The sequence below is a fragment of the Benincasa hispida genome, chromosome 1 (genome assembly GCF_027475165.1).
Source record: "Benincasa hispida cultivar pf3 chromosome 1, pf3_genome.v1.1, whole genome shotgun sequence".
Classification (NCBI taxonomy): domain Eukaryota; kingdom Viridiplantae; phylum Streptophyta; class Magnoliopsida; order Cucurbitales; family Cucurbitaceae; genus Benincasa; species Benincasa hispida.
This window is the reverse complement of record NC_143478.1, coordinates 53,719,077-53,742,737: the sequence shown is the minus strand read 5'-3', so window position 1 is coordinate 53,742,737 and position 23,661 is coordinate 53,719,077. Positions and strand designations below refer to the sequence as shown.

At 34.9% G+C, this 23,661-nt stretch overlaps 1 non-coding gene and 2 pseudogenes across 1 annotated transcript; all 3 read left to right on the top strand.

The window, feature by feature from the left end:
• Nucleotides 1-3,501: 3,501 nt before the first annotated feature.
• Nucleotides 3,502-3,608, top strand: LOC120070403 (small nucleolar RNA R71). Its single transcript, XR_005479897.1, has one exon. It is a non-coding gene; the product is annotated as a small nucleolar RNA R71 (small nucleolar RNA).
• Nucleotides 3,609-7,337: 3,729 nt separating this feature from the next.
• On the top strand, nucleotides 7,338-9,412 carry LOC150038541 (uncharacterized; annotated as a pseudogene).
• A 267-nt stretch (nucleotides 9,413-9,679) lies between these two features.
• Nucleotides 9,680-22,853, top strand: LOC150038540 (uncharacterized; annotated as a pseudogene).
• The last annotated feature ends 808 nt before the right edge of the window (nucleotides 22,854-23,661 follow it).

The following is a 23,661-nucleotide window of genomic DNA, read 5'->3' as shown; positions in this document are numbered from 1 at the left end:
GATCCAACATTTGGTCAATAAAAGATAACGGGAAATGATCCTTCTTTGTTGTCGCATTTAGTTTGTGGTAGTCCATGCAAATCCACTATCTGGTGAAGGTTCTTTGCATTATCAGCTCGTTATTTGTGTTAGGGACTACCGTTATCCCTCTTTTCTTCGACATGCACTGCATGGAGCTGACCCACGTGCTATCTGCTATTGGATAAATGATGCCCGTGTCTAACCATTTGATCATCTCCTTCTTTACGACCTCCTTCATCGCAGGGTTAAGTCTATGTTGATGTTCGATCGATCCCTTGTGATTCTCTTTGAGATGAATTCTATGCATACAGTATGCGGGGCTGATTCCTCTAATGTTTGCGAGTATCCAGCCAATTGCTTTAACATATTTTCTCAGAATGCTCAACAACGCATTTCTTGGTCTTCATTAAGTGCAGAGGAAATGATTATCGGTAGCTTTTCGTTCTGCCCCAAAAATGCATACTTCAGGTAGTTAGGAAGGGTCTTCAGCTCTATTGTTGGTGGTTGTTCTAAGGACGGTTTTGTTGTTTTTCTTTCTTTTTTCACTGTCGGCTTAACTTCTTGAAACATGATCACCTCATCTTCCTTGTTTGTTTTTTCTATGATCGCATTGCATGCTACAATGAATGTGATCGCATTCTCATCTTCATTTTTATCTTCAGGCTTCTCTTCATCATTCAAACTTTGTTCATCATCGGATTCATTGAGGCCTTTTTCATCAAGATATTTCATGGCTCTGATAATGTTAAACCTGAGCTTCTGTCCATTCACACTCAAGGTGATCTCTCCTTTGTGCATATCAATCTGGGCACGACCGATTGATAAAAATGGTCGCCCCAGGATGATGGGCACATCCTTGTCGGCTTTATAGTCCAGGATGATGAAGTCTGGTGGTAATATAAATTTGTCGATTATAACCAGCACATCTTTCACCTTCCCCTCTGGATGCACAAGAGATCTATCAGCTAATTGGAGAGTCACCGTCGTAGGCGCAAGTTGCCCCACATTTAGTTGTTTGAAAATTGACATGGGCATCAAGTTAATGTTGGCCCTGAGATTGCATAGTGCTTGACCGATGTATAATCCTCCAATGGAGCAAGGTATAGTGAAACTCCCAGAGTCACACATTTTCGGTGGGATTATAGATTTTGAACTCTGCGTCAAAGCCACCGTAGCAAACTTACCAGTGCCTCTCTTTTTTGTCACTATGTCCTTTAGAAACTTTACATATGCGGGCATCTCCTCAATTGCTTCAGTGAATGGAATATTAATATGCAATTGTTTTAACATATTCATGAAGTGTTGATACTGTACCTCATCATTTTTCTTCTTTCTGAGTCTCTGTGGGAATGATGGCAGCTGTATTCTTACGGTCCCTTGTTCTTTTGGCTCCGAGGTGGATGCAATCTTAGGTTCTATCACCTCTTTTTTTTCTGTTTCTTCTTGAGTCAATGCAATCTCTGGTTCCAGCGCAATTGGAGCAGTCCGGCTAGGCTCTTTCTTCTCCCCCGCCACAGTATTTCCACTACGCAACGTCACAACTTGACATTGCTCTTTACCCGTACCCCTGGGTTACGTGGGAGTTCCGTTGAAATCGGCAGGCCCCCTTGCGGTCTGTTATTGAGTTCACCCGCAATCTAGCCTATCTAAATTTCTAGGTTGCGAATAGACGTCGCTTGGTTTTGATGCACAGTTTCGTTCTTTTCAATGTATTGCTTCAACAAACTTTCTAAAGTGGAAGATTACGGTACCTGCGAACTGCTAGCTTGATTCATACATTCATTCCTTCCTTTTTCACATTGTTAATCATAATAACCTGCTTTTTCCCCCCCGTTTACCTATCGTATCAGAAAAATATGATGGGACATGAGAGCTTTTTTGACGCGACAACCCCCTCTTCCCATGCTTTTTCTTTTTCGTTAAAATTTTTATCACTTTAATGTTATCTTTACATATATTTAAATATCTTGATATACTATTAAATTTGTCATAATCCAATCGCTCAATTTTTTACATCATTTTCTCTTCAATATATATTGAAATATATTTGTTGAGTTTTAACAAATTTTCAAATTATACGGGAAGGGAGTGCTAAAATATTAATATAATATTAAATTTGTTATATTTCATAACTTATCCTTTCAAATTGATTGATGATTAAACAATATCAAATACTAAAATTTTCACGTGTCATATTTGTAATTGATGATTTAGATTAATTGAATTTAGAAGTTTTTATTTTATTAAGTTACAAATTTTACCTTCGATAAAGTTAAAATTTAACTCACTATATTAAAGTTATAATTTAGTTCATATAATTTAATTAAACCTCATAAATAGTCTATATAATTTGATAAAATTCTCTTTATAGAATAATAATAGCTAAATTCTAACCTTTTTTTTTTTTTTTTTTTGCCAAATTATAGAGATTAAATTTGTAAAAATTTAACCTTTTTTTTTTAAATATGATTTAGACAAATATATCATTATAAATTCAAGTCTAACTAATAGTCTATTTGGATTGACAAAAGAAAAAAAAGTCGTTTTTATTTAATGATAAAATTATTTAAAATGCACTTTGAAAGTGTTCCAAAGTCTATTTTGAGTGGTTGTCAAACATTCAATTTGTTTACAAGTAACTTATTTTTAAAATTAAACAAAAGCAAACACATCTTAAATCAACTATAAGTAGCTAATTAAGCATAGTTTATCAACCGTTCAAATTCTCATATCTCACAAGTATTAAAGATGATAGTTGGTTCAGTTTAATCAGTTTTGAAATCAATCAAGAATCAAATTGAACCAATCGATTTTACAAAAAAAAAAACAAAAAATCCAAACCAATATTGAATAAAGAATAAACCAACACATTGATTTTTATTTAATTTAAATTATCGTGAGTTTGGTATTTGGTTTTTTATATTCCAATTATTATTATTTTTATTTTGACTGTTGGTTCGTGGAAAAAATCCAGGTGGCCCTTCTTTTTGCGCCATAGGTTGAAAATTTTGCTATTGATTTTTCCACGCAAAATTGGGGTGGTTTCTCCACCCAGTGTTGTACGTGTTAGAAAATGGGTTATTCTTCACAAAATAGATTGACTGTGGGTTTTGCAAGCATTCCTCCATTATGTGTCCTTCACTGCAAGTAGCACACCTTGCGGTCGTTTGGTTAATTGCGTTCACTTGCCCACTATGCGTTGATGGGCTATTGATTGTGATTCCCTGTATCAAGTTCATCATCATAGTCATTTGACTCTGAAGGGATACGATAGCACCATTGTTCACATCACTGTCCTTGATTCTCAATCTTTGATCGCTTTCTCTCCAGTCTTCATGATTTTTAGAAATGCGATCAAGGATGTTCTTGGCCTCATCATAAGTTTTATCCAGAAGACCTCCAGCTGCTGCCGCATTAGCAGCGGTCTGTGAAGCAGGGTTTAATTCGTGATAAAAAATCTCCATCTGTAAGGAGTCTGGTAAGCCGTTATGCGGACAATCTCTCACCAGCCTCTTAAACCTCGCCTAAGCATCGCTGAGTGATTCATCAATATCCTGTTTGAAATTAGTTATCAACTTCCTTCTTCTAACATTCTCCATTGGAGGGAAGTATTTCTTCATAAACTTTTCTACTACTTGCTCCCATGATGTAATCTCCCCCGGTTCGAGAGAGTAAGCCCATTTTCGCGCCTGGTCACATAACAAAAATGGGAACAAAGTTAGTCAAACTTCCTTGGTAGAGATATTAGGGAACACAAAATTATTGCAGATCTCGATGAAACTCCGGAGGTGGGCATGCGGGTCCTCGCCACGCCTTCCACCAAACTGTCCGGTAGTTTGCAGCATCTGCAGCATCACCGGCTTCATTTTGAATCTCGATCCGTCAAGAGCAGGCCTCATGATTCCTGGGGAGAAATCGTAGAAGTTGGGCGACGTATAGTCCCAAATGGGCCTATTATAGTCATTTGCCAATAGGATGGGATTCGCCATGACATTATTTTCGTTTGGTGCTCCATTTTCAGGTTGCTCTGCCATGTTATCTTTCTCTTGTTGTTGTCGGCTATCTCTCAATCTTCGTCGGAACGTTCTTTCAATATCTTGGTTGTAATTTTCCAGAGAGTGAAAGCTGCAAAGAAAATTAGGAAATTACTGTCAGCACAATGTATTGTTGAAGTCCCCGGCAACGGTGCCAAAAACTTGATGGTTATTTTATGTGATGAAATAATGGATTAGGATGCGTTGGTGTAAAATGCGTTATGCAAACAAGTTTTCTCAGCAGGACCCAAGTATAAATCCTGCTGAGTTTCTTGGTAAGCCCAGGGTCGAACTCAGAGACTAAGGAAAACAATATGCGGTGGTAATTTTTAGATTTTGCTGTAACAATAAATCAAAGAGTTGGTTGGGTTGTTGTTTACAGTAAAAATGTATGCAGCAGAGTTAAGAAAAGAGTTAATATTACGGAAGATGCGATAAATATGCGGGAGAACAGGTTGAGAAGGGGTTTAGCTAACACTTCCTAGGATTGCGTTCATGTTATGCGATCATGCTACACACATACAATAGCAAATCATCTCTCAATGCAAATGCCACGGCTTCTAATTTTAGAATGCATGCGATATATGCGATGATGTCTATAGGACTTACACATAAGCCTCTATTCTTGTCTATGCGATGGCGATTGACATACACACATACAAGGCGACCGCATAATACCATAACCTATCTCTAGGGTGCTTGCAATGCATGTTGACAAACAGAGCTTAACTCTAAGTCTCTATCTCTTGCTTATGCAGATCTAATCTTGCTTTCTCGAGTCTAGATTCTAACCTAGCTCTCTCAAGTCTTAGGTTATTTCTTTAGACTCTCTCTCTAGTAGCTCTAAAGGGTTGATGGACTCAACATAAGACAAGACGATCGCATGCAATGAAAATCCTAGGTCATGTTAGCTAGGTTCTTCTCAACCCATTCGATAGATTTAGCTACTCATGCATGTTTTAAAGAGAGTGAACAGATGTAGATAAGCAAGTTCCATTTTATAGATATATAATTGAAATACAAAATGACAATGTGGAATAAGAATAAAGAGCATGGAAGCAATCTCTTGCTTCCCAAGGCTTTTACATTGTTCTTCTCTACTTTGCTCAAAAGATAATCTTGCTCTCGCAAGAGTCAACCCTCTCTCTATTTTTCCACGCCTCCTAGGTTCTCTTTCGAGCTGACCAGGGCGATCTTCCGACGTCTCTTCCCTTCTCTCACTCCGCCTTCTAAGTATAAGAAAACTATGAACAAGGCTACTTCTATCTATGGAGAAAATTATCGAACTGAACGAACTGCTTTACTGAAGGTGGCCTTCGGTATTTATAGAGCTTCGGGGTGAAAGGCTTCTTCTCTCTTATGATTACACTGATGGGATGACATTAATTCTCTGTCTGATACGCCAAATAGTTGTCACCGAAAAGTTGAGTGAACTTGCTACAATAGGTCGTTAACGGCTTGTCAACTTAATTCGGAATCGACCGTCATTAGCTTTCTGTCCCATCGTAATTTATTATGCTTTTCACCCAGATGCCCTCACCATGATGCACCGACTCTATATGGAACCTTGTCGAGCAGATATTCGCGAGCGCAAATGATCACATAGCCTTGCATTAACACAATCTCTTAATGCGCTCGGACGTTAATTTCCTTGGATCGCATTTCTACCTTGTGTCAACACATTTTCTGCACAAAAATACATAAGTTAGCTGTTTTAATGCGATGGACGCATGCGATCGCAATGTTGTGAACTTAATGCTTTTTGACGCAATATTGTATATTTTTATCGTCGCAATCCTGCATTATTTTATAACTTTGTGCTATAATAACGTGTATTTCTGCCCGTTTTCAGAATATTATAAAGCTAGAAATGACAAGTTGTATGTATTGGGAACTTGTTTGTTTTCTATAACTTGTGTTTTGAAGTTGATCATTGTTTATCATCTTTTCTTACTAGATTTACAATCATGGATAAATCATGGTTGCACAGGTGTAGATTATACAAAGATTATGAATTGTGTGTGGAAAACTTCATAAAACTTGGATTTTCTAATACAAATAGCTCTTATATTCATTGCCTTTGTTTGAAATGTGGGAATTGTGAAAAGCATAGTAGCAAGGATATTAGAGATCATTATATGTCAATGAGATTGATAAAAGTTATAAAATTTGGTTTTGGCATGGGGAAAAACTTCCTAACTCATCATTTTGTGGAGAATCTTTTAAGTTTGTCACCCATATATATGAAGAGACTGATGTAGGAAGTTTAAAAGAAATGGTTAAAGTTGCTCACGAGGAATATTCAAGAAATTCGAATGGATTTGAGAAGTTGCTTAATGATGCTGAAAAACCATTATACGAAGGGTGCAAAAAATACACTAAGTTGTCTATATTAGTCATATGGTATAATTTAAAAGTTAGATATGAATGAAGTGATACTAATTTTTCAGAACTACTCAAAACCTTAAAGAAAATTTTGCCCACTAGCAATGAGCTCCCAAAGTCAATGTATGAAGCAAAGAAAACTTTAGGTGCACTAGGAATGGAATGTGAGAAGATTCATCATGCCCTAATGATTGTTGTTTGTATAGAAAAGAATATGCAGATGAAATTGAATGTTCTGAATGTGGTGACTCAAGATGGAAAAACGGAAAGGATACAAAGTATGGGAAAAAACAAATATCTTCAAAAGTGATATGGTACTTTCCACCAATTCCACGATTCAAAAGGCTTTTTAGAAGTATTGATTGTGCTAACAACTTGACTTGGCATGTTGATGAAAGAAGTGTAAATGTAAGTTACAACATCCAGAAAACTCTCCAGCTTGGAAGTTAGTAGACTCTAAATGCCCAGACTTCGTTTCTAAACCTAGGAATCTTTGTTTAGCATTTCAGCCGATGGAGTAAATGCACATAGTAAAATGAGTTCTAAATATAGTTGTTGTCCTATAATGATGGTTATTCATAATCTTCCACCATGATTGTGTATGATAAGAAAGTACATGATGCTATCAATGTTGATTTCGGGTCCAAAACTACCCGGGGACGACATTGGTACATACTTAGCACCACTAATTGAAGATTTAAAACTTTTATGGGAAAGTGGTGTTGAATGTTATGATATTTATCGAGAAGAACTATTCAACTTACGGTCAGTTTTGTTGTGGACAATCAACGATTTTCCTGCATATGGTAACCTAAGTGGATGTTATGTGAAAGGGTATAAGGCGTGTCCAATTTGTGGAGATAATATGTCTTCTATAAGATTGAAATATGGGGGAAAATGGCATACCTTGAACATCGAAGATTTATAGCACAAAATCATCCATACCGGCCCCAAAAAAAGTCATTTAACGGTCAAAAGAAACTTGGTACAATTCCAAAACCACTATCTGAGGAAGGTATATATTTAAAAATCAAAGATCTTGAATTTCCTAAAGGAAAGAAGAACAATAATAAAAAAAACAAACCACGAAAGGAAGTTCAAAGATTTGTTGGAATAAGTTGTCTTCTTTTTTTCAACTGCCATACTGGAAAGATCTTCATATAAGGCATTTTTTAAATGTGATGCACATTAAAAAAAATGTTTGCATGAATATCTTAGGTATGCTTCTTGATATTCTAGGGAAAAGTAAGGATGGATTGGATGCTAAACGTGATTTAGTTCATTTAAAAATTCGACTAGAGTTGCACCTGTTAGCGGCGACAGAAAAATCTTCATTCCTCCCGTGTGTTATACACTTACAAAGGAAGAAAAAAGTCGTGTTTTAAAGATATTGCCAGGAATAAAGGTTCCTGAAGGTTACTCTTTGAATGTTAAAAACCTTGTGTCGATGACAGATTTAAGCCTAATAGTTTAAAATCTCACGATTTTCATGTTCTCTTACAACAATTATTTCCTATTTTGATAAGATCAAAGCTATTAAAACATGTTCGGTATGCCATAACTCGATTGTGTATATTTTTCAATTCGGTATGCAACAAGGTCCTAGATGTGCAACAATTAGAAAAGTTGGAAGAAGATATTGTGCTTATATTATGTTTATTGGAGAAGTATTTTCCTCCTTTATTTTTCACAATTATGGTGCATCTCACAGCATACATAGTTAGGGAAGTCAAACTTTGTGGGCCTATATATCTATGATGGATGTATTCCTTTGAAAGATTCATAAAAGTCATTAAAAACTCCGTGAGAAATAGATATCGTCTAGAAGGTTGTATTGTTGAAAGTTATATAGTAGAAGAAGCCATTGAATTTTGTTCAGATTTCCTGTCTAGAGTAGATCCTATTAGGGTTGACACTTATAATTCACAAGACTATTTAGACAATTCAAATATTGGTAGATCATTGTTCAAAGGAGTTTCTTTCAAACCTAAACAAGAACTTTTATATCAAGTTCATCGGTATGTTTTGGAAAATACAATTGATGTGCAACCATATTTAGAGTAAGCTTTTTCAATGATTTTGGTTTTATTTTTTCATCTAATTTTATGATATAAATCTAACTATACAATGTTTCAATGTTCACCAAAGAAAACATATGATGGCTTTGCAATTGCAACATTGAAATAAGTCCAAAAATCAGAAATCGATTCAAAAGGAACATAATTGGATTTTTATATCTTGGCTACGAGAAAAGGTAAAATGTTCAATCTATTATTTTACATACACTTTTTAATGCCTGAGTTGGAATGAAAATTCTCATGGTAGGTTGCAACTGAGCTTGAAATGGGAAATACTAAAGTTTCAGATAACTTGAGGTGGATTGCTCATGGTCCTCATCCTTTCGTGATTACGTATGGTAGTTACGTAATTATGGATGTCTCTATCACACAAATTCTTGTGATAAGGGTCGAAGTGTACAAAATAGTGGAGTTAGTTTAGTTGCAAAAACGATGCAAGAGTCTAGTTCAAAAGATAAAAATCCCATCATTGGAGATATGTCTTTTTATGGAGTGATACAAGAGATATGGGAACTAAATTATCATACGTTTAATGTTGTTGTGTTTAGATGTGATTGGGTTGAGAATAATAGTGGTAGAAAAATCAATGAGCTCAGTTTTATCTTAGTTGATTTAAATAGAATAGGTCATAACTCTGATTCTTTTATACTAGCAACCCAAGCAAGACACGTATTTTATGTTGAGGATCCAAGTGATGTTAGATGGTCAATTGTGCTTACCCCACCACAAAGGGACTTTGAAGATAAATATAATGACTCTGAACTTGGAGATACAATATTACACTATCAAGGAATACCCAATGATATGTTGAATGTTGATGTACATGATGACTTGGAAGAGAACATGTCAACATATGTACAGTCGAATTGTGAGGGCACATGGACACCTACATAACATTTTATGGGTAAGTTCTATATTGTGTAATACGATAATTGTTTTTTTAATTTATAATTTTTATCAATCACATTTTATTTTTTGTTTGTTTTATATGTATACAATGCTAATTGTCTCTTAAATTTGTTTGCCAGATTTTTATTTATATTTCACATGGAGCATAGTACAGTGGGTGATGAAGATTTAAAGCTTAGTGATAAAGAACTAGTAGTTGTTAGATCAAATGAAACTTCCAATTAAAAGAAGAGAGAACACGAAGATACTATTATGTTTGATGTAACACATATTAAGAGTGCGGGAGAAAAGAAGTTTGTGGAATACAATGAGGATGGCGTACCCATTGGTGAAAATGGAGCTAAGTTAAAGTCTTTCATTGGGTTCTTTATGCATTATCATGTACCTATTATATATACATCTTGGAAACGTGTGCCTACCGTGTTGAAAGATAAGATATACAGTACAGTTGAGGTATATATATTCAACTTTTTGTCTTGATAATACTGTAGATTTATATATAATGTTTTCACTAACTTTTCAATGTTTAGGCCGCCTTTGTAATTGATACAAGATCTAGGAAGAATATTAAAACTGCAGGTATAGCTTTTTGTCAATTTAAGAATTGGTTAACAACAAAATACATTATGTCGTTTAAAGATGAACCTCAACTTCTAATAAATCCACAAGAAAAGTATTCACTTATTGATCAAAGTCATTGGGAAGAGTTTATAAGATTGAGATTGTGTGTAAAGTTTTAGGTATATTATTGATTTAATTTTATAAATATTTGTGATGCCATTCCTAATAATAATCATTACGTTTGTATAATAAAAAAGACGCTTGCAACAAGAACGTTGATCTAAGAATAAGTACATCCTCGAATTTCAAGGAAAGTTTGTGCTAACCTTGTTGAGGAGATGGTAAGAATTTAGTATATGTTCTCACGATTCCTAAATTTATCAAAATATCTATTTTTTTCTTCATTTGAATATAGAAGAAATTATCTTCAAATGAAAGTGATTTCAATCGAGCTAACCTATGGAAGAAGGCTCGAGTTAATAAGAAAAGAGAATATGAAAATGAAGATGTTCAGGAAGTCGTCAATCGAATAGTAAGACAAGTATTAAATTTACATGAAGTATATGACATATAGCTTAATTATATTAAATTTCATTTCTTTTTAGGATGATATCTCAAAGAATAATACACATCCATTGTGCCACAAACATTAATCTCCCAATGATGTCTTAACATAAGCTTTGGGTACTCAAGAAAGGCGCGGGCGTGTGCGTAGGGTTGGCAGTTTTGTTACTCCAACAACTTACTTTCATAAGTGAAACAAAAATCAAACATGGGAATGATGAAAATAAGAAAATTGTAAGTGAGAATGAAGGACTTCATCAACATGTTAGAGAATTAGAAGCTCATTTTCAAATGTCATCTTCTACAGCATTTTCTGGACATGAAAGTTGCTCCTAGCAATTTTTTGCAGATGAGATTGAATCTCAAGATAAACAAAAAGACAAGATGAAGACTGCATATGAAAAGAAACAGAAAGAGAAGATTAAGGTGGAGGAGATTAAGTCCCTAGAGAAACGAAGAGACAAGATAAAGATGAATGTAAATTGCAACGCAGAAGATTTGAAAATCTTTAAGGTAAGTGACACTAATAAAATCAATTAAGTTCATCAAATGTCTAATTTTTTTTGCTTTATTTACTTTTCTTGCTATGATTTTACTGCATCAGGAGAAATCTTCAATGGAAATGACTAAGAAAAAAGAAGTTAGTGAATCAACATCGATTCTTTTGATATCTTTGAAATCCATTCTTAGATATACTGAGAAGGTGATGGCCAAAGAGTCTAGTATTTCTTTACAACTTCCAGTTGGACTTTTTAGCATCAGTCAAAAAAGTTGTGTCCTGCAAGAGGACATAATTAACTTTTGTAACATGGATGAAATCAAGATAATGACTTTGGTGGCTTACATGGCATAAGTAATGTTATTACTTTTGTAGACTTTAGTTCTGAAGTTTTTTCCAATTTTGGTCATCTATATTTATGTTATAAATCTTTTGTAGGTACTTGAACTCATCCTTTATGATTCAAAGGAAAGTTCACAATACATTTTTGTATATCCATCTCTCATTTTCTCTGGATATAACTCTAAAGAAGTTAAAACTCGAAACCTGTGTAGTAAACTGATGGTCTCAGAAGCAAACCAAATAATTCTTGCCCCTTTTAATCCTAGGTGAGTGAAAACACGTTTTGTTTTTATCAATTTCCATTAGCAATAAAAATACTAATTATATTTTATTAACTAGTGGTCATTGGGCACGACTTACTATAAATGCATACAATGATACTGTGTACTACCTAGACTCGATAAGCACATCATGGGTAGATATAAGATATATAACCAACACGTAAGTTAACCTTTTCATTTGTAGTGTTTGTTTTAAAGTGTACTTTATTTTAGAATTTGTGGTTATTTCTGAAGGAACTCGTATTTGAAGATATTCTTGAGCGAAAGTGAATCGTCTAAATTCCATTAATTATTGAAAACATAATCTACAATGAACATACAAGATATGCATTCAAAATAAATTACAGCATGCTTGAAACAAGAAAAAAGGTTCAAGATACATTGCCCTTGAAAAACCTTTCTCTTCATGTATCCCTCGAATAATCACAAACCTCAAACAGAATTGGCAACTCTTGAAGACCTTCTTCAAGAACTTCTCGAATCAAACAGAGTAGACACTACCACAATGAACCTTTGGTTTTCTCAAGGTGAGAACCCAGGAGTGGTGGACTTTGACTATTTTGGTTAGGAGGAAGAAGATTGAGGAACACACAGAATTTTTGTGCAACTCTCAATCCTTCAGCCAATGCGTTTCTTTGAGCATAGAGCAATTTTCTTTTATTTCTTTTGCCACAAAAACAATAACCACCCACTAAAGTAGTTGGAGAGAAAAGAGGGAAGTTATTATTCAAAATAATAAAATAATATAAATAAATATGATAACTAACTTATCATATTATATTTATATTAGACTATATGTTATATCAAATATAACATATAACCTATAGTTTTAATATTGTATCATATACAATATAAAATATAGTTTCTTTTCTCTATTTTATGGTATTTAATATAAATCATATTTATATTAAATTTATCAACTATGAATCACATTCATAGAAAATATAGTTGAATCTCATTCAAGTATTTATTTCCTCTCATAAACTATAATGTATCAAATACATTATGACAATTATATGAAATATAATTGAAATAATTTAATTATATCATATATAATTAAATCTCTCTTATTAATTTGAACAATTCAAATTAACCCAAAAACTGATTCTCAACTAAATCCTTTTGAGCTACCAAGGGGACCTTATGGACCTGTAACTTGAAGCTTCAACCGTACATGAATAATTAATTAAACTCTTTAGTTACATTATCCACCATCCGCTAACTGTCGGGCACTCCACTAAAGACCGACAACTGCACTTTTGCACTACAGATGTATTTCTATGTACATTAGATATAACCAATCAACAGTACAATGACCCTTCACAAATTGCTCGTAAGTATAGTTGGGCCAAATTACCATTTTGCCCCTGTAGTTATATCTAACTCCTTAAATGCCATTGATCCCTCTAATGAATAATAGATCATTGTCTTATTATGACTAAACATCTCTCGGGCTAGGGGAGGGTGTGGCGCCACAGTGTTCAATACCTAAAATCAGCCCTTAAGAGAGCAATTTATCTACTTACTCCTATTTCAGGGAAGGGGTGAACTCCATCTTGTGTAGTTGTGTTCCCAACTTCCCAATCAGACGAATCCCCAAAATGGTAGGCTTGTTAAGTCGGTGATCTGGCCACTCTCATCCATACAAATCAAAGAACCGTCCTCATAGACAAGAGTTTACAACTCACTAAGGATTGAGGTCATGTTACCTACGGTCATCCTGGTGAAATGAAAGTCTCTATTATGAACGACATTATATAATGAGACTAACATTTCGTGGTCCAGTCTTATACAAACTCCTTTGTATAGAATATCCCACTCGCATGTTTAATACATGAATGATTAGGATCAGATCATTTGAGCACTTTACAACAATTGTAACACCTACAAAGCGAGCCATACTCGTAGTGTCACCAGGATAAAGTATCCAGCCTTATCCATATACTACAGACCATTTAAGTTATCACTTAAACATGATCCACCTGTATGTCTCCACATACATGTTTAAGTTACAATGATAACCTTGGACGTTAGTTTATTGGTTTGTGGTTAGTGCAACTAAAATATCACATATTTTATTGACAAAGTGAATAAAATATCATATATTATTAATCACATACGAGTTGTTCATACAATATTTATAAACTATAGGACCCTACGAGATTTAGGGCATTAACCCCGACAATCTCCCACTTGTCTTAAAGCTAGTAGGGTGTATAAAATAATAAAATACAAGTACACAAAACAATAAACTAGAGCATAAGACACCTAGTACAATATCTTCCACTTGCCCTTGTCCAGCCGTGGTCTGTCCCATAGACTCATACTCTGCAGGTGACTTTTAAACACTGTAGCTATGAGGGCCTTCGTAAACGAATCAGCAACGTTGTGCTCTGAAGCTATCTTCGTGACAATCACGTCTTCTCGATGCACAATCTCTCAGATGAGATGATATATGTGCTTGTCGTGCTTATGACTTCTAAGCTCTCGGGAATTAGCCACAGCACCACTATTATCACAATAATGTGTGATAGGCTTTGACATGTCTAGAATAACTTCCAGATCAGTTAAGAATTTCCTGAGCTAAATGGCATCCTTAGCAGTTTCATAAGTTGGTACATACTCAGCCTCCATAGTGGAGTTTGCGATGCACCTCTCCTTAGTGCTTCGCCATACTACTGCCCCTCCGTTAAGAGTGAACACCCTGATGTGGGTTTCCTAGAATCCCTATCAGTCTAAAAATCAGAGTCCGTGTATCTCATAAGGATCAAATCCTTAGAGCCAGACATAAGCATGTAGTCCCTCGTTCTCTGTAGATACTTGATGTTTTTAACGACTGTCCAGTGATCTAATCTTGGATTAGACTGATATCTACTAACTATCCCCATTGCGTAGCATATGTCAGGTCTAGTACATAACATTATATACATCAAACTGCCCACGGTAGATGCATAGGGGCTCCGTCTCATATCCTCAACCTCTTAAGGTGTCTTAGGACATTGTTCCTTAGACAAAGTAACTCTATGCCTGAAAGGCAATAAGCCCCTCTTGAAGTTCTGCATTGAATACTTGACAAACATCTTGACAATATACGACGCTTGAGATAGTGTTAGCATTTTGTTTTTCGATCTCGAAAGATTTGAATACCTAGAACAAACTGAGCCTCTCCCAAATCTTTCATTTGGAATTGGTCCCTAGACAATTCCTAACTGTAGTCAGTAAACCTACATCATTCAAAATGAGTAGGATATCATCTACATATAACACTAGAAAAACTACTGAACTGTTGATGATCTTCTCGTAGACACAAGACTCATCAACGTTTTGATCAAAGTCATAAGATTTGTTTGCAGTATCAAATCTTATATTCCAAGATCGAGATGTTTGTTCTAGTCTATAAATGAACCAATTAAGTTTGCAAACCTTTTGCTCTTGACTTTGGATTATGAATCCCTAGGGTTGCACCATATAAATGGTCTCCTCAAGATTTCCATTCAGAAAAGTAGTCTTGACATCCATTTTCCATATCTCATAGTCATAATATGAGGCAATGGATAGGAGGATCCGTATAGACTTCAACATAGCAACAGGCGAGAAAGTCTCCTCATAGTCGACCCCCTCTACCTGGGTATAACCCTTTGCCACCAATTCAGCCTTGAAGGTTTGCACCTTCCCATCAGCACCTCGTTTCCTCTTGTAGATCCATTTACAACCTGTAGGTTTAACCCCATCAGATTGATCTACAAGATCTCAAACTGAATTGAAGTACATAGACTCCATTTCGAGATCCATGGCTTTGATCCATTCATCTCTGTCAACATCCTCCATTGCCTTCTTGTAAGATAATGGATCCTCAACTTCGTCATTAGCTACCATAGCTAGGATTTCAATTAAACCCATATAGCGAATAGGTGGGTTCACAACCCTCCCACTGCGCGAGGTTCCCTCAACACTTGAGGTAGATTTGACCTACTAGATGAACCTACTTCAAAAACTCTTGTTAAGATACTAGGCTCTTCAAAAACTCTTGTTGAAGATTCAATAGTTTCTTTGGAAATCTCATTCAACACGATTTTACTTCTAGGTTTGTGTTCCCTTATGTGGTTTACCTCAAGAAAAGTAGTATTTGTCGATACAAATACTTTGTTTTCTTTAGGATCAAAGAAATAACCACCTCTCATTCCCTTGGGGTAGCCTACAAATAGGCATACCCTAGAACGTGGTTCCAATTTCTTAGGATTGGCCTCAAGCACATACGTTGGACAACCCCAGATTCTAAAATGATGTAAACTAGCTTTACGATCATTCCATAACTTGAGAAGTGTTTTGGCATTGAAGGGAATGCAGTTCAGGATATACGTTGCAATATCCACTGCATAACCACAAAACGAGTCATGTAAATAAGCTTAACTCATCATAGAACGAACATGTCCTCTTGGATACACCATTTTACTGAGGTATACCAGGTACGGAGAGTTGAGATACTATTCCATGCTCTATCAAATAGTTCTAGAAAGTCAGATCCATAAACTTTCCACCTCGATCAGATCGAAGTGTTTTAATCGTTCTATTTAATGCATTTTCAACTTCAACCTTGAATTCTTTGAACTTTTCAAAAGACTCAGACTTATGTTGCATTAAATAAACGTACCCATATCTTGAATAATCATCAGTGAAAGTGATGAAATATTCATAACCTTCCCAAGTTCTTACATTCATCGAACCACAAAGGTCTAAATGCACTAGCTCTAATGGTTCTTTGGACCTATGATCTTTCCAGTAAAAGGTCTTTTAGTCATCTTGCCTTCAAGGCATGACTCATACATAGGTACAGAATTTTCTTCTAACTCGTTTAAAAGTCTTTTCTTCACCAACATCTCAATCCTATTGAGATTAATGTGCCTCAATCTTAGGTGTCAAAGTTGGGTATTTCTCTTAGGAGAAATTCTAGATCGTTTATGTTGAGTTACGACACTTTTAAAAATCTCTATGTTATGGATAGCATTTTTTGCTAACGGCCTTAGCACATACAAATTATTTTCCAGTTTAGTAGAACATATATCAACACCATTCTTAGTAATAAACACTTTATTATAAGAAAAGTTGATTTGATAACATTGATCTAAAAGATACTTTACAGAAACTAAGTTCCTTTTTAAATCAGCAACAACATAAACATCATTCAGAATGAGGAACTTTGTGCCTAGTTCCAACTCGCATTGTCATTTCACCAGCATCAAGTTGCCGTCAGGAATTAATTCCTTGAAATGGAGAACAGACATGGTTAGTGGCCCCAGAGTCAATAATCTAGGAGAATCATCATTCTCCACTAAACAAGTTTCCAAGACAAGTAAATCACATTTACCTTGTTTGGCCTTCTTCTTTTCTACCAAATATGTGGGACTGTTTCTCTTCTAGTGTCTATCCTGGTTGCAATGGAAACACTTTCCCTTATCAACCCTCACTAGTTGTCTACCTCTTGGAGCAGCAACTCCTGAGTTAGCAACATCCTTCCCCTTTCCACCTTTCTTCTTCTTCCACTTTTTGGAGCCAGAGGAAGAAATTACAGACTCAGTTCCAGAGATCGAACCTTTATGGAACTTTTTGGAAGATGAAGTAACATTTGCTTCACCTTTCTTCTCCTTGATTTTCAACAAGGATTAGAGAGTCTGCAACTCATTGAGTAGGTTAGTCAGGTTGTAGTCAATCATGTTCAAAACAGCATTGCTACGGAAGTGCAGGAAGCTTTCTGGTAAAGATTCCAGTATGATGCTAACCTGGCTAGCCTCATCGATGCTTGACCCATTCATCTTCTCCATGTTGAAGTGGATCATTATGTTGAGAACATGTTCCCGAACGGATGACCTCTTGCAGATGTGCTTTAGAGCATCGTGTTTGAGCTATGCGGACGGTTGTCCGAACATTCCCTTAAGGAACTCCATGATCTCATGTGCAGTGACCATGGGCTTATGATTCTTGGCCAAGGCTTCATTAAGGTTTGCCAATATATACGTTTGGGCCTTCTTGTTTGCCTTGTCCAACACTCATAAGCTTCTTGAACATTTCGAGGAGCAGTAGGAGCTGGAATGGGAGGACACTCCTCCATTAGAACGAAACGTAAGTCATTGATGATTAAAATCGTGTTTATGATGTTTTTCCAAAAAGCGTAATTTTTGCCAGTTAATTTGTCGACGGCAAGTAAAATAATGGTACCGGTAGCCATAATAAATTGTTGAAAAAAAAAACAAACTTAATTTAGTCTACTTGCATTAAACCACTTTTAGAAAACCAATAGAGTTTTAGCAAAATAGTCTAGTGTTCCCTAAGTGACATCTGTTTTGCAATGATGCTTCCATGAGGTAGAACAAAAGTCACCGTAGGGTGATCAAGTGCCCCTTCACTAAAGTGAGACATTTTCAACCATTAAACAGAAACAACTCCTTGTAAGTTTAACTAATAGTCACCATTGTTCGGTCCAGAATTTGTTAACATCCTTAACAATTCTGTGTAAGAGTAACCCCTCATTTTAGGTTATAGAGTCCCGCCCTAATGAGCCAACCTTAGGGAAAAGCCGATTAGAATAAGAGACTAAAGAAACCCTATCCATTTCTGGAGATCAAATAAAGTATCCTGCAATACTGCCATTCTTTAGGGGGACACCCATGATGCCACGAGGCGATGCATGAAACTTTATCTAACCTAATGAAAGAGACTGAGGCATATGTTATCACATGTCCCGCTCCCACTTACTATAAACACTCTTTCCATTCACCTTGGTATTGACCTACCCAAATGCCATCCGTATGGGGACACACATGGTGCCTCGAGGCCAAGAGTAGATCTCATGGTGTGAACTTTTTGGGAGAAATGTGTAGAGGTTAAATTGAAGTATCATATACCTCATTTTCCTCCCACTAAGTGTTCTACCTAGGGTTCATTAACTTAGAAAATCCTACAACTGATTTTATTAAAGTGTTTATTTAATTTACTCAAAAGCAACTCTTGTCTTTGATGATTAAACAACTTTGATTCAATTCTCATTAAACTCTTTAATAGACTTTCATCAAATTTGCATGCATGTAACAAATCTATTTAATTCACTTTTCCAGGTACGTTCCCAAGTAGGGGTGCGACGTTTCCATCGACTTAAATACCCTAGTCTAGCCAGAACCAGTCTTAGACAAAAGGTCCCCTATAGATAGATTTGTTACATATTTAATCTTTTATTAGGAATCAATTTAATCCTATTAAACCGATTTAAAAGCTTAAACTTATATTTCTAATCTCATTAGAAACGTGATATTTTAAAACATATTTTAAAACACTCTTAAAAAATGATTATAGCTTAAGGTTTTCATGCAACTCTTTATTATTGATTTTAATTCTAATTTCATTTATTATAACACTTATAAGAAATGAAACAATTAAAACCAATTATTACATGAGTGACATACATAAGTTAATTATAACATTTATAATTTAACCTAAGGTAATGTCATGCTTCATGCAATGTTCATTCATCACTAATATATAACATTTATATAACTAAGTAATGAACCAAGCTATAACATACATTCCATACAACCATTCAACCTTATATTATAACACTTATAATATAAATGATGCATGGAAATGCTATAATGCATGCATACATATACTATAACTCTTATATTATATGATGCATGAGCATGCTTTATGTAATTTAAATCATGCATACTAATATACTATAACACTTATAATATAAAATAATGTATGAAAATAAATGCATAACCTATGGTGGGTTTTAAAGCTATATGACATATATTATGGCATATAATAAAATACATAAATCACATGTATATTTATAACAAAAGTTGATGGACCGGGATGGAACATCTCAAAACCGAAAAATAAAGGCCAATTTCTTACAAAATGAGTCCACCAGTTCAAAACAAGTGAACTGGGTCTTGAACCACTCGCCTTGAACCGCTCCACCAAGAACCCTTGCAACTTATCATGTAGCAAACTCCTGATCGTCGAGTAGTGAGGGTCGAGTATAGATGATCGTTTATATGTGATAGCGTAGCTTTTGACTAAGCGATGAGCATGAAAGTCTACTCAATCGTGTAGTTAGCATGCGTGTGTCAAGTATCGTATACTATGTGATCGTGTAGCTAACGACTATGCAATGAGCATGATAGTCTATACGATTGTTTAGCATGCAAGGAAGCATCGAGTATCATATACCACGCAATCGTCTACCAAGCCAGCGCCTATGCGATCATGCAGCCAACACAACACGATCGTGTAGCAAACTCTACATGATCGCGTAGCATTAACTATGTGATCACTTAGAAAATGCTACACAATCGTGTAGTAAACTCTACACGATCGCATAACAAAATCTAAACGATCGTTTAGCTTTAGCTACACGATGCGACAACCGTCATTTCGTCTTCTCCATTGAAACGCACTGCAACCCTTCTTCTAAAGCCTCACGAGCGACTCAAAACTTAACGAATACAAACATGATTGCAATTTATTACCCAAAAATGCAGGGGCCCTTACAAACCAACTTTGTAAATTAAACAGAAAGGCATAAAAAAAGATTTCTATCCCAAAACATCCATCAAAAAACCATTTACAAACATTTATCATATAAACGTAATACAGATACTAAAACCCACTAATACTGTAAACGAATTCAATATAAGAATGGAATTTGGAATCATAAACCTACTATCTGACTCTAATACCAATTGAAGGAACTCGTATTTGAAGAGATCCTTGAGCGGAAGCGGATCATCCAAATTCCATTAATTATTGAAAACATAATTTACAGTAAACATACAAGATATGCATTCAAAATAAATTACAGCGTGCTTGAAACAAGAAAAAGGGTTCAAGATACATTACCCTTGAAGAACCTTTCTCTTCACGTATCCCTTGAACATTCACGAGCCTTAAACAGAAGCGACAACTCTTGAAGACCTTCTTCAAGAACTTCTCGAACCAAATAGTAAACACTACCACAATGAACCTTTGTTATTCTCAGTGTGAGAAGCCAAGAGTGATGGGCTCTAACTATTTTGGTTAGGAGGGATAGTTTTAGTTTGGAGGAAGAAGATTGAGGAACACACAGAACTTTTCTGCAACACTCAATCATTCAGCCAATGTGTTTCATTGAGCGTAGAGGAAGAAGAGAAAACAATTTTCTTTTATTCCTTTTGCCACAAAAACAATAACCACCCACTAATGTGGTTGGAGAGAAAAGAGGGAAGTTATTATTCAAAATAATAAAATAATATAAATAAATATGATAACTAACCTATCATATTATATTTATATTAAACTATATGTTATATCAAATATAACATATAACTTATAGTTTTAATATTGTATCATATATAATATAAACTATAGTTTCTTTTCTCTATTTTATGATATTTAATATAAATCATATTTATATTAATGTTATCAGCTATGAATCACATTCATAGAAAATATATTTGAATCTCATTCAAATATTTATTTCCTCTCATAAACTATAATGTATCAAACACATTATGACAATTATATCATGTATAATTGAAATAATTTAATTATATCATATATAATTAAATCTCTCTAATTAATTTGAACAACTCAAATTAACCTAAAAACTTATTCTCAACTAAATCCTTTTAAGCTACCAAGGGTACCTTATGGACCTGTAGCTTAAAGCTCCAACGGTATATGAATAATTAATTAAATTCTTTAATTACATTATCCACCATCTGTTAACTTTCGGTCACTCCACTAAAGACCGACGGCTGCACTTTTCACACTATAGATATATTTATGTGTCCATTGGATATAACCAATCAACAGTACGATGACCTTTCACAAATTGCTTGTAAGTACAGTTGGGCTAAATTACCATTTTGCCCTTGTAATTACATCTAACTTCTTAAGTACCACTGATCCCTCTAATGAATAATAGATCATGGTTCTACTATGACTAAACACCTCTCAGTCCAGGAGATGGTATAGTGCCACATTGTTCAAAACTCGAAATCAGCCCTTAAGGGAGCAATTTATCTACTTACTTCTGTTTTAGGGAAGGAGTGAATTCCATCTTGTGTAGCTGTATTCCCAGCTCCCTAATCAGACGAATCCCCAAAATGGTAGGCTTCTTGAGTCGATGATCTGGCCACTCTCACCCATACAAATCAAAAGACCTTCCTTATAGGCAGGAGTTTACAACTCACTTAGAATTGAGGTCATGTTATCTATGGTCGACCTGGTGAAATGAAAGTCTCTATTATGAATGGCATTATATAATGAGACTAAAAATTTCGTGGTCTAGTCTTATACAAACTCCTTTGTATAGAATATCCCCGCTCGCATGTCTAATACATGAATGATCAGGATCAGATCATTTGTAGCACTTTACAACAATTGTAACACCAAGAAAGCGAGCCATACTCATAATGTCACCAGGATAAGATACCCAGCCTTATCCATATATTACAGACCATTTAGGTTATCACTTAAACATGATCCACCTATATGTCTCCACATACATGTTTAAGTTACAATGATAACCTTGGATGTTAGTTTATTGGTTTGTGGTTAATGTAACTAAAATTTCACATATTTTATAGACAATGTGAATAAAATATCATATATTATTAATCACATAAGTGTTTGTTCATACAATGTTTACAAACTATAGGACCCTACGAGATTTAGGTCATCAACCTCAATATTTCTTGACAAATAGGGCAATTGCTATGTTTTAATCTCAAAAGAATATTAAAAAAAAAAGGCCGGAAGAAAACCTTATGGAGAACAGTAAAGGCAAGTACAGGTTAACAATGACTACTTATTCATCATATTAAGAAGATATCTAGTGTGTAAGGATTACTTCATTCTTATTTACTGGCCTTTTCTCTGTAGTATCCTCTACAAGTTGGGAGCATCAAATGTGGATACTACGTCATGAGGTATATGAAGGATATTATGACCAAAAGAAGCATTGTCATCTCAGATTCGGTATGTTATCATAATTTCGATATTTCAAATAGCATAGAAAAAAATAGAATCCATTATAATATTTGGGTTTTATGTTTATAGATATACAAGGAAACCATACTCATAAATCGAGTTAGACGAGGTGCAAATAGAGTTGGTTGAATTTTTGGGTTTCTACATGTGATCATGGTTGGTCATTTTGGATGTGTTTGTTTGGCTGATCAATTTCTGGATTTACTTCATATCCATATAGGTGTAACATCTTTTGGTATTGTTCAAATATGCATGGGGGGACGGGGGAGGGGGATAGTTTTGGATTCGTACATGTGTTGGTTGATGGATGGTTTTGATAGCAGTTTTAGAAATGTTTTTTTTTAAAACTGTTCATATTGGGTTGACTATTATAATTATGTTCCTTATATTGTTTTGGAAATGTCCATATGGGTTGACTGTTAGAATTATGTTCCTTAGGTTGTACTATTGACAATGTTAAAGAAGTTAAGTTTTAATAAAGATATCGGTGGTCTTTGGTTGATATATAAGTTTGTCAATACGTGTATATTATTTATTGATTGATAAATGTATGTCATATATATACCAAATGTAGTTGTTAGATCAAAATACATGAGCAATTATAGGTAAAAATGTCAACATTGTAGATTTTTCTAACAAATCACAAGCAAATTTCTTGACCTTTTTTTCTTGTCAAGAACACCCATATTCTTGACATTTCAAACATGTCAAGTGTCTATGTTTCTTGACGTTTTTTAAATGTCAAGTGTCACTTTTCAATCGACATTCTTGACACTGGCTTCCTTGACATTTTTTAAAACGTTAAGAAAAGTCATTCTTGACATTTGAAAAAGTCAAGAAACACTATTTTTGTAGTAGTGCTCATTTAGTCTTTGCGACCAATCTTTGCAAAAGGTGCTGACCATCTTCTCAAGTATGGTCTTAATCTCTCGATTCAAAACCTCCACCTAACCATTGGT